This window comes from Vicugna pacos, chromosome 8 (genome assembly GCF_048564905.1).
Source record: "Vicugna pacos chromosome 8, VicPac4, whole genome shotgun sequence".
NCBI lineage: Eukaryota > Metazoa > Chordata > Mammalia > Artiodactyla > Camelidae > Vicugna > Vicugna pacos.
The window spans coordinates 25,660,912-25,677,232 of NC_132994.1; the positions used below are offsets into that span (position 1 = coordinate 25,660,912).

The 16,321-nt window shown below is 37.6% G+C and overlaps 1 long non-coding RNA gene across 1 annotated transcript in view; it reads left to right on the plus strand.

The window, feature by feature from the left end:
• Positions 1-15,760, plus strand: part of LOC107033197 (uncharacterized) — a 332,749-nt gene extending 316,989 nt beyond the window's left edge. Inside the window, exons 5-6 of the long non-coding RNA XR_012074875.1 lie at positions 865-982; positions 15,618-15,760. This is a non-coding gene — a long non-coding RNA (uncharacterized lncRNA). The remainder of the gene's footprint in view (positions 1-864; positions 983-15,617) is intronic.
• The last annotated feature ends 561 nt before the right edge of the window (positions 15,761-16,321 follow it).

The window sequence follows — 16,321 nt, forward strand, 5'->3', positions numbered from 1 at the left end:
ATACTCTAAAAATAAATTGGCGAAAAATTCCCAAATAACCCATGTGCACAGGTCTGGGACTATAATAAAATTAGAGATCATTTCAATTCTTAATAAATTTATAATCTTGGTTTAATCTTATATATATTTCTAAAGAAGAACGACTCTGGTATTAGGTAGTTTAATTTTACCTTTAGTTTTACTAAATTTAAATTTATTTCTAGGACGGAGGTATTGTCAATGTTGTTGCTTGATAATTTCCCCCAATATTTGGTTTTGGTGATCTGCCAAGTTGCACAGGCAAATATGAATGACTGAGTTATAGTTTCGTCTTTAGGAGAACATTGTGTTAAAGAGCCTTTCTGAATTTCTAACACTGGCACTTGCTCAGTTAATGATTTATTAAATGCATCACAGCAATTAGATAAATGAGATTTTTAAAAAATGTTTTCCACTACAGCTCAAGTAATTTAAATCACTCTCCTAAGAGCTGTATTTTGGGAAAAGTCGTAGTGGCAGGCACATGACAGAGTAAGGATAATGATCAGTGTAATCTGATAACTTCTAGTGGGAAATATATACAGTTTTTGAATTGCATTGCAAATCACTTGTTTTTCCAGCATTTATTATATGCAACAAACACATAGAAAATGGTTATCTAAAACAGGTAGTTTGAAAATATTTTAGCATTTTTATCTAAACAAATGTCAGAATTTTTTTGAAAATGAAAAATGCTAAGTATAATAAAAGTGTATATTTATGCTCTCGGCAGCCAAATGTGCTTTTTAATGGAATTTAAATAAATGGAATTTTTATGACAAAAAAAGCAACAGTAAAAGCAGTGATTATGTTTTTCATAGTTCATTTGCCTTCTTTGCCCTGCAGACCTTGTGTGGAGGAAAATGAGATCCTGAGTGAAGTCTACAATGTCATTGACTCTGAAGAAGGACTCAGAGACCCATTGGTGTTTAATGACCCTTACTGGCCTATGCAATAGGAACTGGTATGATCTTCAGAAATAGATGGTTCTTTGGCAATGTTAAGAAATATTATTTTCGTCATGTTCTAATGCAGTAGACAGACACTTTCATGCCCTGCCTGCTTTTATCTATTGGTTTTGCAGAGAGAGACTTAGCAAACTTTTGATGAAATATTACTGCTAGCTTATTAATAAGCACTAATCCTTTTAATTAGATTACATCCTTAGGGTTTGGTTTAGCCTATAAAAGATACCAGTGAAAACCTAAGAGATTTAAATTAGGTGTGTACAAACAGGCTCATTACATACAACTGTTGTTGCCATTCAGGCTTGAAGTTCTTGTTTTTGCGTAACCAGAGTGTGTTCTATATTACTTCAGTAATGACAGAACTCTTCTTTGTCTTTATGAAGTAAGTGGATGTTCTAACATTGCACAACAAACTTTTTTTCATAATGCATATAGTGTTGAACTTTTTAGGATCATATTGCCCTGTCATTTACACGGGTCTGTGAGAATGGAAAGGTCTGAGAAAAGCACAAATATTTTTTGAGTGCTAGTAAGTTTTAAAAAAAGTTGAAGTAGATACCACTTAATACCTTAAAAGGAAATATGTAGAATGTGAGGATGACTTGGTGGTAATATAAAAAAGAAATTGAAAACCTTGCTGTGTCCATACTTAGTTCCTCATAGGTCTGTAAATTATATTGTGTTGTAGATGGTCGAATGTTATAAAATGAGGAAAAGGTTAAGTGTATTTCATCATTTTCATGGAAATAATGAGGTGAAAAGTGGGAAACTGTTGCGGTAGCTCTTTTTTATGTTGATTATTGGCAATTACCAAGCCTACTATCTGAAAAGAGCAGAAAACTCATGTTGGAAAATGTCCAGGTCACTTTTCTTTAGCTTTGATTCATCTCTAAAAAGTGAAGCATAGTTTAGAAAATTTTAAGAGATGTATATGACTGCATTTGACATTTCAAACACACACACACAAACTGAAGTAAAACAATTAAGGATTGCTTCAATTAGCTAGAGATGAGATAATTGTTAACAAGTGAGTGGACTAGAGCTAATTAGGATTATAAAAATCAAAGATAAAAAGAGTGAAGTTAAGATAAAGGAGTGAGGGAAGGTATCCAGATAAAGATGGACAGCATGAAATAAGAGAGAAGATTTTTCAACTTCCTTTTGTTTGTGGGTTTTTTTTTTTGACCTGAAGAAGCAGCAAAAATTAAGATGAATACTTCAAGATTACATCTGTGACACTTTGTAATCAGTCACCTAGCAAGAAATACTTTTTTGTATTGGTTATTAAATGCCAGCCTCCTCTAAACTGAGGCAAGAATTTCGGGAGACACAATAGGGAAAGGATATGGAAGGTAAATGATTTAGGAAAGACAAGAAGAGTTAAGTAGCAGTCAATAAGGTGACATGGATTAGAAATGGAGACAAGTCGTAGAGACTATTAAGCAATAAGCCCTCTTAAAATCAGATGAGATTGTGAAAGGAAAGGACAAAAGGCAGAAGTAGTAGGATAACTCTATACTATTTTCTGGGGCACAAGTTGACAAGACTTTTTCTGCCAATGACCAGATAGCAAACATTTCAGGCTTTGTGGGCCACATAAATCTCTGTGGCATATTTTTGTTGTTGTTGTTCCAGTCCTTTAAAAACTTAAAAATCTTTCCCAGCTTACAGTCATACAAAAACAGGCTGTAGGTTGGATTTCGCTTGCAGGCCATAGTTTCCTGACAGCTATAGAGAATAAGGGAAACGAGAAGTCAAAGAAGGAAGTAGCCATTCAGCTTAGCTATCTCTTCAGCACCCAAGCGCTGTGCTGGATGTACACACTACAGTAGCGTAACTCGACAATGAAAAGTCAAGCCAGGTTATATTAATGTCAGTAGCCTTCTGGATTATTATTACATTCTGGTAGCACCATTCTAGAGGCATGTCTGCCAGTATGGAAGAGATTCTTTGTAATGCCAAGGCAAGCCATAAAACAAAATCTCAAAGACAGAATTGCAGTTTCCAGTTGGAGTTCTGATTATTGCTCATAATAGCAGACCTAAGCTGTGTTACAAAATTCATCCACTGGATTAAGAAGACCAAATTTATTTCAATGAAAGATTGAATGGCTCAGGTGAGCTTTCTCCACAGCCAAGTGTCCTGAACTGGGAGTCTGTTCTTTACTTGTGTGCCCATCTACTCCATAACCAACATCCTGTGGCAGTTGGTTTTGTGATGCTCTCCCTCTTGCCCCTTCTCTCACCTTCATGCGCTCCACTTTAGTTCTCAATGTAATAAAGACTTTTCAGTTCTTACCTTACTTGAGTCATCAATTATGAGGTTGTAACTATCCAGATAAAATGCAAATGGCCATGATTCTTCTCCCAAATGATCTTTACTTTGCCCCCTCAACATTCTCATATTCCAGAATTCACTCCTGGTACTATATCCTAAAGAAGTTCCTTTTCACCTATCAGAGTGAATTGATCCACTTTGTATTTGCTAATCCCAAACTCCTGATTTATCCCTCCCCCCACCTTTCCCTTTGGTAACCATAAATTTGTTTTCTATGTTTCTGACTCTGTTTCTGTTTTGTAAGCAAGTTAATTTGTATCATTTTATTTTGATTCCACATGGAAGTTATATCATATAATCTTTGTTTTTCTCTGTCTGACTTATTTCATTCAGTATGATAATTTCTAGATCAATCCATGTTGCTGCAAATGGCAGTTTATTCTTTTAGATGGCTGAGTGGTATTTCATTGTATATATACCACAATGTATTTATCCAGTTATCTGTCTATGGGCATTTAGGTTGCTTCCATGTCTTGGATCTTGTAAATAGTGCTGCTATGAATATTGGGGTGCCTGTATCTTTTCAAATAAAAGTTACCTCCAGATATATGCCCATGAGTGGGATTGCTGGATCACAGAGACTCATAGCTTTGAAGATAACAGGTAAGCACTGAGAGATATAGGGGATAATGAGTTATGTTGTGGGTATTATATTATAATTACAGATTTGTTTCTGTAACAAATGTTGAAAGCACGACAAATGCACATTTATGTTACAAATAGGTTAATTACTATAGGATGTTTACACAATTTAACTCATTAGCATCCATTTTTCTAAGTAACTACATGTTGTCTTCAAGCCTGTGAGTCTCAATATTTAATAAATATGTAACTATAACATATTGTATTTGAAAGGGGTGGGTGTGTGTGTATGAGAGTGCCCAAGAATATGTGTGTGGTGGAAAGGGAGGGGGAATAATAATATTTAATAATATTTAAAGGCAAAATAGAGTACATTAATCTGAAAGCAATGTGTAGGTTAAGATGTAAGTGAGAAAGGAGAGCAATATGGACATATGTTTGGAGGCTTTTGCAGAAATTCAGTAATGAAAGCTTAATAGGGGACTGGCATGGTACATGGAGAGATGAATAGACTACAGCAGATTTTTTCACTCAGTAAATATTTACTGAGCACTTTCCAGAGGCTGAATCTTGGACACTCAATAGTGAACAAGAAGAGGGCCCTATCTTCTTAGAACTCATATCTTAGCAAGAAGTAATATAATTAACAAATAATCAATGGTAAAATATGACTACTACAACCAATGGTTGACAGCAGAAAAATGGGAGCTCTTAACCTAGTGTTAGGTATATAGAAAAAAAAATTTTCCAGAGGAAATTTAAAATGAGAACCAAGGACAAAAATATTTTTCAGAGATACTAGCACAAGGAGCCAGAAGATTGTGTGGCACTGAGGAACAAAAAGACTTGTCAATATGGCCAAAATATAGGCTGCAAAGGGTAGAAGAGTTTGAAAAGTTGAGGAAGAACGAATGCCCAGACAGAGATGAAGAAAACCAAGAGAGTGTGTTTGTAGGAGTATCTAGCATAAAGGAAAATGTTATTGACTGTGGGCAATGCTTCTGAGGAACAATAATATTACTGCAGGTTCTTTGACATGGAAGGCAGATACTATTGTTCTTAATGAGAATAATTCCAGAATAATATTGGGGACAGATGCCACACTGCAGTGGGCTGAGGAGTGAGTGGATGTTGAGGAAGTGGAGATGCTGAATGGAGACGTATTGTAGAAGTCTACCTAATCCATTTATTATTGACTTACTGAGAACAATAAGATGGCTTTTGGAGTTCAAGTTACCCGGAAATGTGAGCATTGGTGATTACTGCTATGTAAACAATGGAAACAAGAAGACAATGAGATTATTTCTTTAAGACACTGAAAGAAAGTTACTAACAGCCTAGAATTCTACTCCAAGAAAAAATATCCTTCAGAAATAAATATGAAATGAACTTATTTTTAATCAAGCTAAAAAATGAAGGCCTTCAATCAGCAGATTCTTTTGTTCATATTACAAGAAATACCAAAGGATGCCCCTCTGGCAAAATGAAAATGATCCCAGATGAAAATTTATAAACAATATCTGAAGCTCAGAATAAGACTGTCTTTCTATAGAGAGAATTTACCTTTGCTTCTGTCAAGCTGTTAGGGAAACTAGCAATTTTGGATCACCTTAACCCAAGCTCAAGGATCCAAATGATTTACAATTGGGCATCAGTCCCTGAGAGAGCTGCTTGCAGTTCACCCTGACTCCCAAGACAAGAGCTGCTTACTCCTTAAACTCTGAGCCAAATTTTCAAGAACTGCAGAGAAATGTCCCCAGGAGAAAAGTGGCCCTAGTTGCCAAACTTATCTGTTTAGGCTTCAGTTTCTCCCCAGTCTCAGCCTTGTTAGCTTTCTAATACATTCAAATAGTATTTGCCTACTTTTTCTGATATTCATTCATGTTTTCTAGCGTACTTAGCAGGAGTGTTAGAAGGCATTATTTAATCCACTATTACCAGAAATAGGTGTCTGAAGTTTATGCTACGTAAATAACCAAATTACCAAACTTCAAAGAAGTAGATTACTATATAATGCAGTCACATAAAAGAAATAGGACCATCACTCTAAACTTATCCTTGGACGTTGTACTTTTGCCAGAACTACAGTAATAGATAGCCCGAATGGGGAATCATTTCTTTCAAAAGTGAAGCAAGATTTTCTGTCTTGCCAAATCATTAGAATTTCTTTCTACTGAATTCTCAACTTCTATATACAATATTTTAAGATAAAAGTGAAAGAACACATATTCAAGAGAGGATACACATGCACAGCCATGGAATATAAAAATTTTTGATCAGTTCCATATGATAAAGCTACCAACATAAATGAAAAAGTCTGAACTGATTTTTTTTTCTGGTTAAAAAACAAACGTTTAGACAATAAAAATATAAAGAGTAAAAATATCGCCTATAATCTTAACATTCATTTGTAATCATAATGCACATTTTGTTACATAGTATTTCAGCTATTATTTTTTGGTTGCATTATATTTCACTTCCATAGTATACATTATATCTACTTAAATATGCTTAAAGTTTTCAAATAAAAATGTAACCATGCTGTAAGGGCTCTTTCATACTTTTTTTTTTCCTTAATGGTTTGGCAATTTTTTCATCTTAATTTGTATCTAACTCATCTCTTCTAACAATTGCTGAGTATTCCTTATTTGAACAATTATTTATTGACGGTCTTCAAGTAGTGTCTATTTTGCTATTTTATAAACGTTACTCTGATACTGGGGGTGGACTGTCCTGGTATGGTGAGTGGACTTTGGGTGGGGGTTTCACCATAGAGGACAGCTCAGTAGATGAGATCCATCAATAGGCCACTCATCCAGTGATGCAACTTTTACTTTAAAATCTTTTAAGACTCTCTGACAGCTGGGAAGCCTGGGATGGAAAGTTGGGGATCACTGTCCTGTGACTTCTAACTGGGTTCCCAAGGTCCTTTGATGTATTTCTAACCAGCATTCTCTCTTCTCCAGTTCCTGTTGATGGGAACTTAGGGCTCTCCAAAAATTTTCAAAGCTGTTGTTGCTAGTAGAAAGAGAGGAAAGAGGTCAATAATGATGAATGTGTTATATAAATTCACAGTTCCCCTAGTCTTTTATTTATTTTGGATTTGTTGAGATGGTCTCAAGTTAACTGAAATGTTGCAAATCCCTCTCCCCTTTTTCACTCACCCAGCTGCCTTTGTTGAGGAAAATCGTGGTAAAATACAAATTTCACTTAGTACATATTGCCCACCAGGTGTTGTAAAAAAACAAGCAGTGGTCAGCCGTTCTTGGAGACAGACTGAATGTAAGAGCTGTCTTTGCTTTATGTCCAGCTGTGCAGAACTTGGGTATTTCCTGAGTCCTTTTGGGGAAACCTAACCACTCGGTTTATAAGCTAAGCTCTTCTCCTTTGTTAATGTTGAGTAACAAGCCAATCAACATCAATCAAACTTTCCTTAGTCTAGATCATTGTACTTCAAACTTCCTGAAAAAAAAAGTTATGTTTCTTGATTATTGATGGCTTCTGCACTTTAGCAATGCTAAGTTCTTTTTTAAAATTTGCTTTGCTCTTCTATTTTTCATCATGTCAGTGGAATTTTACAGGGACTGTATAGACTCAAATCATTATTAAAATGAGATATTGGTCCTTTAAGATTTAATGGGAAAGAATAAGAAAATAACTAATGTCCTTGTTAGGAATGGACTGATTTGGTGGAACGTTGCCAATGGGGGGCTTTGATTTTTATTTTGGTCATGCCAAAGGAATGCCAAATGGCTGCTTTGGTATAAGGAGTGGAGTGTTAGGCAGGGACGTAAATGGGTATAAAGGTATATATATCAAATACCTGTGTGTGTGTGTATGATATATATATGTGTGTGTGATATATATGTGTGTGTATGATATATATATGCATGTGTGTATATGATAGATATGTGTGTGTGTGTGTGTGTCTGTGTGCTATGTGTGTGTGTGTACATATATGATTTACTTTCTTGACTTCAGTTTTGTGAAGAACAGATTCAGTAGGTAGAATTGTGGGTGGGTAGAATTGTGATTATTGCTCTTTACCCTGTGGATAGAATTGCGAATTTTGTTTATTTTAGATGGATTTTTATTTTAGATAGAATTTTGTTCTTTTAGATACTAACAACTTACTGATGAATTCAAGAGAAGTTCTTTATCTGTCATCAGGATGAAGCCAATTAATTTTTTAAGAGCTGACTTTCTGAATTGGTTACCTTGTAAGTTCCTCACACAGGCTTGGATGGAGTTTGAGTTGCTGCTGGCTGGCAGCCACCCCTGAAGGAGACGAGGGGAGTTGTGCTGGCAGCCAAATGAATTTGTCCTGCTTGTCCTCTCCGGCTGAGTGCTAGGTGGTGCCAACTTCTAGTCCTCAGTTTGATGTCATCTTATAAATTTCTCCAAACAAGTGTTCTGATTCCTCCATGTGATCTTATGAAACTTCTTCATGAATCTTTGATTATGTGAACATTTGTATGTATTATATATTTCTTCTATGCCCAAACAGATCTTGGATGAACTTATTATACTAAAAAAAAATAACTGTCTGGGGTCATTAATTAAGTTATTTCTAATGCCAGAGTCAGTAATTTTTCTAGCTTAGTAGAATCTGTGGTACTCTGTCTTATCTCCTTTCCTGGGTTGTTGCACCCATACCCTAGCTGCTGGCAGTGTTGGCCACAAGTATATCACAGCTCTCACCCCACTCCCATCTCCTAGCCCCATCTCCTATCTCCCATACCCTGAGAAATACCCTTGGCTGATGAGAGAAGTCTAGCCAGGGGGGCTGTGACACTCCTTACTCCACTTCAGGGATGGCATTTAGACCAAGTCTGACTGATATAAGAGTACAGAAGTCTAGCTTCATTGCCTCAAAAAGGGGCAACACTGTGGTGCGATTTGTATTTCAGACTCCTGGCAATCTGCATGGATCAGCCCATGGCTAGACTTTACCTGAGACTGCATTCTTTTTTTTTTCCTTCCATTTTTATTGAGATATGATCAACATACAGCACTGTTTAAGATGCACAGTATAATGATTTGATTTACATACATCATGACATGATTACATGATTATCATAATAAGTTTAGTGAACATCTATCATCTCATATAGATACAAATTTAAAGAAAGAGAAGAAATTTTTTCTTTGTGCTGTGAACTCTTAGGATTTACTCTTGACAAGTTTCATAAATAATGTGCAGCAGTGCCAGTTGTACATACCATGTTGTACATTACATCCTAGTATTTATTTACCTTATAACTGAAAGCTTGTACCTTTTGACTGCCTTCATCCAATTCCCGCATCTTCCCTCTGGTAACAAGTCTGATTTCTTTTTTCTATGAGTTTGTTTTTGAAGTATAATTGACCCATAACACTATGTTAGTCCCTGTTACATACCACAGTGATTCAGTATTTCTATACATTTCAAAATGATCATCTCAGTAAGTCTAGATACAATCTGTCACCACAGAAAGATACTACATAGTTATTGACTGTATTCCCCACACTGTACACTGTATACTCTTGACTCATTTGTTTTGCAGCTAGAAGTTTGTGCCTTTTAATCTTCTTCACCTATTTCTTTCCTCCCTTATTCCCCTACCCTCTGGCAACCACTTGATTGTTCTCTGTAGCTCTGTTTCTAGTTTGTTATGTTTGTTCATTTGTTTTGTTTTGTTAAATTACACATATAAGTGAGATTATGCAATATTTGTCTTTCTCTGTCTGACTTATTTCACTTAGCATAATACCTTCTAGTTCTACCCATGTTGTTACAAATGGCAAGATTTCCTTCTCTTTTATGACTGAATAATCTTATGCTGCATATACATGTACCACATCTTCTTTGTCCATTCATCTATTGATGGGCACGTAGATTATTTCTACATCTTGGATGTTGTAAATAATGCTGCAATGAACATAGGGGTAAACATATCTTTTCAAACTTGTTTAATGTTTTCTTCAGATACGTACCTGGGAGTGAAAGTACTGGATCCTGTGGTAGTTCTATTTTTAATTTTTGAGGGATCTCCATACTGTTTTCAAGTAGTGGCTGAACTGCCTTACATTCTCACTCACAGTATATAAGGGTTCCCTTTTCTCCACATCCTCGCTGACACTTGTTATTTGTTGTCTGTCAGGAGATGTTTATTCTGACAGGTGTGAGGTATCTTATTGTGGTTTTGGTTTGCCTTCCCCTTACGATTAGTGATGTTGAGCATCTTTTCATGTGCCTGTTGGCCATCTGTATGTCTTCTTTGGCAATATGCCTATTCAGACTCTCTGTCCATTTTTTAATTATGTTTTTTTAAGTGTTGAGTTGTATGAGTTCTTTGTATATTTTGGATATTAACCTCTTATTGGATACCTTCCCCTATTCAGTAGGTGGCCTTTTTATTTTGTTAATAGTTTCCTTCACTGTGCAGAATCTTTTTAGTTTGATGTAGTCCCATTTGTTCATTTTTGCTTTTATTTCCCTTGTCTGAGTAGACATATCCAAAAATATTACTAAGACCAATGCTGAGGCTGCATTCTTGATCAGCTCTTTCTCCTTCCTTACACTGCTTCACTCCCACCTTGTACGTATTCTTGAAGAGATCTTCCTCTTCCATCTGAAACCCTGGATGGGCTTTGCTTTTAGGGAACTGACCTAAGATGGTACTAAGGGTGACCTGAGGAAGCAGACTCCAAGAATGAGATCCTGGAGTTAGAAACTTGAGGGCTGGCTTGCTACAAATAGCTCATTGCTGGTGATAGGTAGGTGGAGTTTGCATAGCTTTGGCATACACCACAGTGCAACTGCTAAAACTGTCACTGAGACCAACTGGGATAGGCCAGGGGGAAAAGGAGATGAACTGGCTTCTGCACAGTCTCTGGCATTTCAGAGGTACAAGAGAAATACAAATTATAAAGACTGTGGAGTTCAGAGCTATTTCTGAATACCATTGGTGCTTTGAAGAGATGAAATAACAGGCCCAGGGCAATCAAACACCAATTTAAAGTCAAGTATGAGAGTCAGAGGACCTCTTTGGCAGCTTTTAAAGGGGCCTTCGGCTCCTGCAGCTGGAGGGCAGATAGAACTGAAGACCAGGCATAGGAATTAATTATAGAAGTCACAGAACTCAAGAGTAAAGCTTAATTCTCAGCCTAGGAAAGTTTCGTATGCTAAGGCCAGAGACCTGAAAGGTAAAGAAGGTGACACTGAAACTTGGGATAGGGTTATCTGGGTTTATATACATGCAAATCTTGGACTCCCAGATTCCCTTGAAACTTCTAGGCTTGTATGTGTGGTCCAATCTCCTTTATTGAAAGATAGAGCATCCCCATACATACCTCTTGATTGAAATCTGTACAGAAAAATGAGGCAGATGCTCTACAAAATAATGCTACCTTCCCAAATCTACCTCCTTCTCCTCTCTTGGACACATAACCAACAACTAAGATTATATCTCAGCGTAACCCAACTGTTAAAGTACTGCTAAGGGAGGGGATGGATTATATGTCAGTAGAATTGCAGGAATGACTAACAAGTACGACAGTAACTAGGAAAGTATTCCTGAGAGTGGGTTCTGAAGTTGTTGATCAGGATGGTAGGGTGAAACATAAAGCTGAATAAGGGAGAGTATCTCAACATGGGGGTACCTTCCTTTGATACAGAACTTAACACCCTGAAAATGGTTCTAATGCACTGCTTGCAAGCTTCTTGGAAGCTTGAAAATCAATGCCTTACATTTAATGTTGTAGAAATGCCAGACTGCCTTGGCAAATTGGAAGTGATCAAAAGCTCAGAAAGTTGGGCACTCTAGAAGGGACTGACTAAATAAACCCGGGAAACTCATCTGCTGATTTTGTTTTTCAGAAGGTCTAGAGTCCATTTGTGAAGGGGACACCAGCATCATTTAGAAGCTCATAGTGGCTGTATTTTGTAGGTTGAGATGATTGTAGGAGAAATATTATAACAGAATTGGACTAGATTGATAGATAACGGTATTCAATATATTGCTTACATAGAATTGAGCATGTACTCAATATGTAGAATAGTGTTATCTATTTATTTATCTACCTACCTACCTACCTACCTATCATCTATTATCTATCTGTAATCAGATGTGGCCAAGAATGGATATGCAGAAGGCTGAGATCAGCCACCCCAATCGAAAATTATGATCCTTTGCCAAGTTTCCAGACCCGCACAAGTATTAGGCCTAGATTCATCCACTTAAGGAGAAATCAGTTTCCCTTCCCTAAGGAAGGCCTTGTAACATCATTGAAATTATATATTGTTTCTTTAATCATATGCATGAGTAACTGTACACTGAGGAAAGGGGACTATCCAGATCTTTTGAGAACCTTTGGATACACTATCCAAGTTGATGCTGATGTTCAAGGAACCAGATTTACTTGCTAGTCAGTTTTCTGGTATGGGAGTATATAATCATAATGGACATACTTGACAGTTGGCAGAACTCTCTTATGGCTCTCTGACTAGCTCAGTAGGAACAACTGCAGTGAAAGTAAAAGTCCATGAAACTGCCCCACTAAAACCAATATAATAAATCAAAAAAAAATATTGTATCCATGGGCAAATGGAAGAGATTAGTGCTATTCTCAAAGCCTTAAAGGCTTTAAGGATTGTGGTACCATTATCTTCATTTAATTCATCAATTTAACCCATGTAAAAACCAGATGTATCATGAAAGATGACAGTGGATTAACCATTAAGTTAACCAAATGGTAATCCCAGTTGGCAGTTGTGTTAGATATGATGTCTTTAGTTGAGAAGATGAACACAGCTTTGGATATATGGCTGCTGAGATTTGGAATACGTTCTTTTCTATACATGTAAAAAAGAGGATCAGAAGCAGTTAACACTGACATGACAGACAATATACACTTACAGTCTCTCCTTGGAGCTATGTTAAATGTCTCATAATATATTTTATATATTGAAATTGTCAATATATTTCAGTGGTGCAAGGATCATCTGGATATAGTGCAGAGTATCATATTGGTTCAATATATTGTTGGACAACAAGTGGCAGTGATTATCAGTTCCTTGGTAAAACATGTGTACTCCAGAGGATGGGGGATAAACCTCACAAATATTTAGGGACCTTTAGTAATGACACAATTTAGAGGGGTTGGAGTTCAGTGACCTAGGAATGCAAGCATATCTCTTCCAAAGTAACAGAGTGTGGAAGATAGACTCTACTAGTATTCAGAAGCGGCCTCAGTGTACAGACTTTTTGTAGAGGAGTGGTTCAGTTGTCTAGGTCACAACAAGACATCCTCTCTCAAATGAAGAACAAGTTATTGTACCTTTCACCTCCTTCTACTAAGAATCGTATCTCTTGGCAGACATCTTCAGGTTTTGGAGGCAGAATATTCTGCATTTGGGAATACCACTCTAACCCATTCATCATAGACGTAGAAGCTGCTAGATTTTTCAAAAGGCCCAGAGCAAGAAATCACTCTTCAGGTGGTCCAGCTGTGGTTCAAGTAGGCTGCTACTAGCCATATGGTCAGGCATACCTCAGACATACGTCACACATACTTGATAAATACCAGGAGGTATTTATGGTAGAAAATCATGCTACATGGAGACTCTATCAAGCCCCAATAGGAGAGCTGCAACACAGACTCCTGAAGTTCTGGAGCAAGGACATGCCATACACAGCAAAGACAATTTCTACAAATAAATGCCAAACCATTCTACATATGGTATCCTAGTAGGCCTTCCTAGAAATGAAGCATCTAACAATGGAATCTCGAGTGACAGTGCAGCTAGAATTTCTCATCATGGGCAGAGCAATGTTATACTACCAAGAAATGAAATTGGGTAGGGTGGGCCCAGCATCAATCCAGTATAAGACAGAAGTGACATATCCAGGATATGTAAGCTCAGGCAGGTTCAAAGGGTTCGCGGGAGCTGCACAAACAAGGTAGCTCATACTCCTTGTTACCTATCACTGTTGTATCAGCAGCTTCACCTTAGCTCATACCAATGGCTTTATGATGGACACTTAATGAAATCAGTTCCCCCTTCAATGGAGGGCTCAATGCCCCATCTTCTAGGGGAGCTATGAAAAGATACTCTTTAGCTCTCAGATCTTTTAGGGATTGTCTAAGCTGTAGAGAGAGGCCTCACCCATGGTGATTTCTCTTACCAGTAAATGCAGATATAAATGTCTGGTCACTTTGGCCTAATTCAGGCTAACTCTGAAGGGCCAGTTTAGGTATTACCAGAGATATTTATCTAGAGATCTCCATGGAGTTGGCCAAGGCTGCATTAGAACTTGACTTCTTCTGAGCCCTACTTCCTTTTTCTCCTTTCCACAGATGTTGATCCCATGAGAAATCTTTAATAAACATCCCATATTCTAAATACTATTACAGAATCTACTTCTAAGGTAACACATGCTGTGACAGACATAGGGGTTTCCTGTGACCGAGTATCAGAGAGGGGTTAAACAAATCTAAGTTTGGTTCACAGATAAGTTGATATGTTGGTGCAATCCTAAAATGAGTAGTTGATACATTATACTTCCATTCAAGTGTGGCTTTGAAAGACAATGATGAAGGAAGGAAAACCTATCAGTTGGAAGCACTTTGGGCAGAGCTCCTAGTTATTGTGTAAAGAGAGATGAGGTAATAATATTCATGAATTCACAGACAGGGGTAAATAATTTAGATGGTTATTCAAGGGGTTTGGAAGAAGCAATAGTGTGAGATCAAGGTTAAAGATGTTTGAGAAGAGACATGGATGGAGTGGAAAGGTAACATAAAGCTCTTTTTGTTGTACAGCAGGGTGGGCCCCTATATAGAAGCAGCACTAAACAACCAAATGGATAGGATAACTAGGCCAGTGGTTATCAGTTAGCTTCTCTCCCTGACCATGACAATGATGGCATCATGGGCACATGAAAGGGAGAGCCATGGTGGCAGAAATGAAATCTATGTATATTTCCAAGAACATGTGCTCTGTCTCATCAAGACCTGTCTAGCTACTTGCTACTCTTGAATGCTTGACCTGTGAGCAACAGAGATTAGTGTTGAATGTCTTATATGATGCCATACTCCAAGGAGACCAGTCAGCCACTTGGTGCCATTTTTAAAAAATAGGATGCTTTCTATCTTGAAAAAGGCAAACTTTATTCTGACAAGGAGTGATACATACATATCCTCCTTTCTTGTCCACAGGATTTTAACGAATATCATACTCTAGTTGCTCATGAAGTGTTTGATTTACTGGCATGAGGTCCTGTATGAAAACATCTCACACTAAGAGATTCTTTTTTTTTTTTTTTTTGCAAAGAAGTTAGAAAAGTGGGCACATGACCATGGGAACCACTGATCTCATCAGCTTCTGTACCATCCAGTAATTGTTATCCTGTTAGAATAGTGGAATAACCTTTAAAAGATGTAGATGAGGTACTGTTTTGGGGACGACAGCTTGAAAGATTTTCAGAACTATTTTTCAGAACGTGATATACTCTTAAACTAACATCCATTGTGTGTTGCTGTGTCATAAAAAGGTAGAATTCATGATGGTATGGACTGAATGGTATTTCCCCCGCCCAAATTTGTATATTCAAGCTCTAACCCCCAACTGACTATTTTTGGAGATAGAGCCTTTAAAGAGGTAATTAGAGCTAAATAAGGTCATGAGGGTGAGAACCTAATCCAATAGGACTGGCATCCTTACAACAGGAGGAAGAGATTTCCAAGGATGCATGTGCACAGAGAAAAGGCCATGTGAGGACCCAGTGAGAAGCTGGCCATCTGCAAGCCTAGGAGAGAGGCCTCAGGAGTAATGAACCCTGCCAACATCTTGTCTTGGACCTTCAGACTCCAGAACTGTGAGTAAATACATTTCTGTGGTATTTTGCTATGTCAGCCCTAGCAAACGAATACACATGACTTTAGGAACTAAGAGGTGAAAGTAGGCGTGGCTCTACTCACTATCATTCCCGCTGACTTGCTTGGGGAATTTGTGCTTCCTGACCCTGAAACATTGACCTCTGTGTGTCTAGAGGAGCTGATTTTCCAGATAAGCTCCTTTCCACCTGTGGACACAAAAAGATTCCTAGTAACTGTTAATGTACAACTGCCACCTGGTGGTTTTAAGCACCTCGTGCTGGTAGACCAGCGGACACAAACAAGAGTGATTGACCTTTGCCTTCTTTGGGAGTCAGGAAATCTGAGAACAGGGAAGAACGTGTTTGGACTTAGGTGATCCACTGGAGTGAGGAAGGGGTGGTATCTCTGGGTCCTCTGATGTTCATTTGTAACTGTAAATGGGCAAATACAGCAACCATGATCTTCTTAATGATGACAGTGTAACAGGGGTTCAACCCTCCAGGGTGAACCTCTGTGTTCCTCCACTAGGTGGACTACTAAGGCCAGTGAAGTGC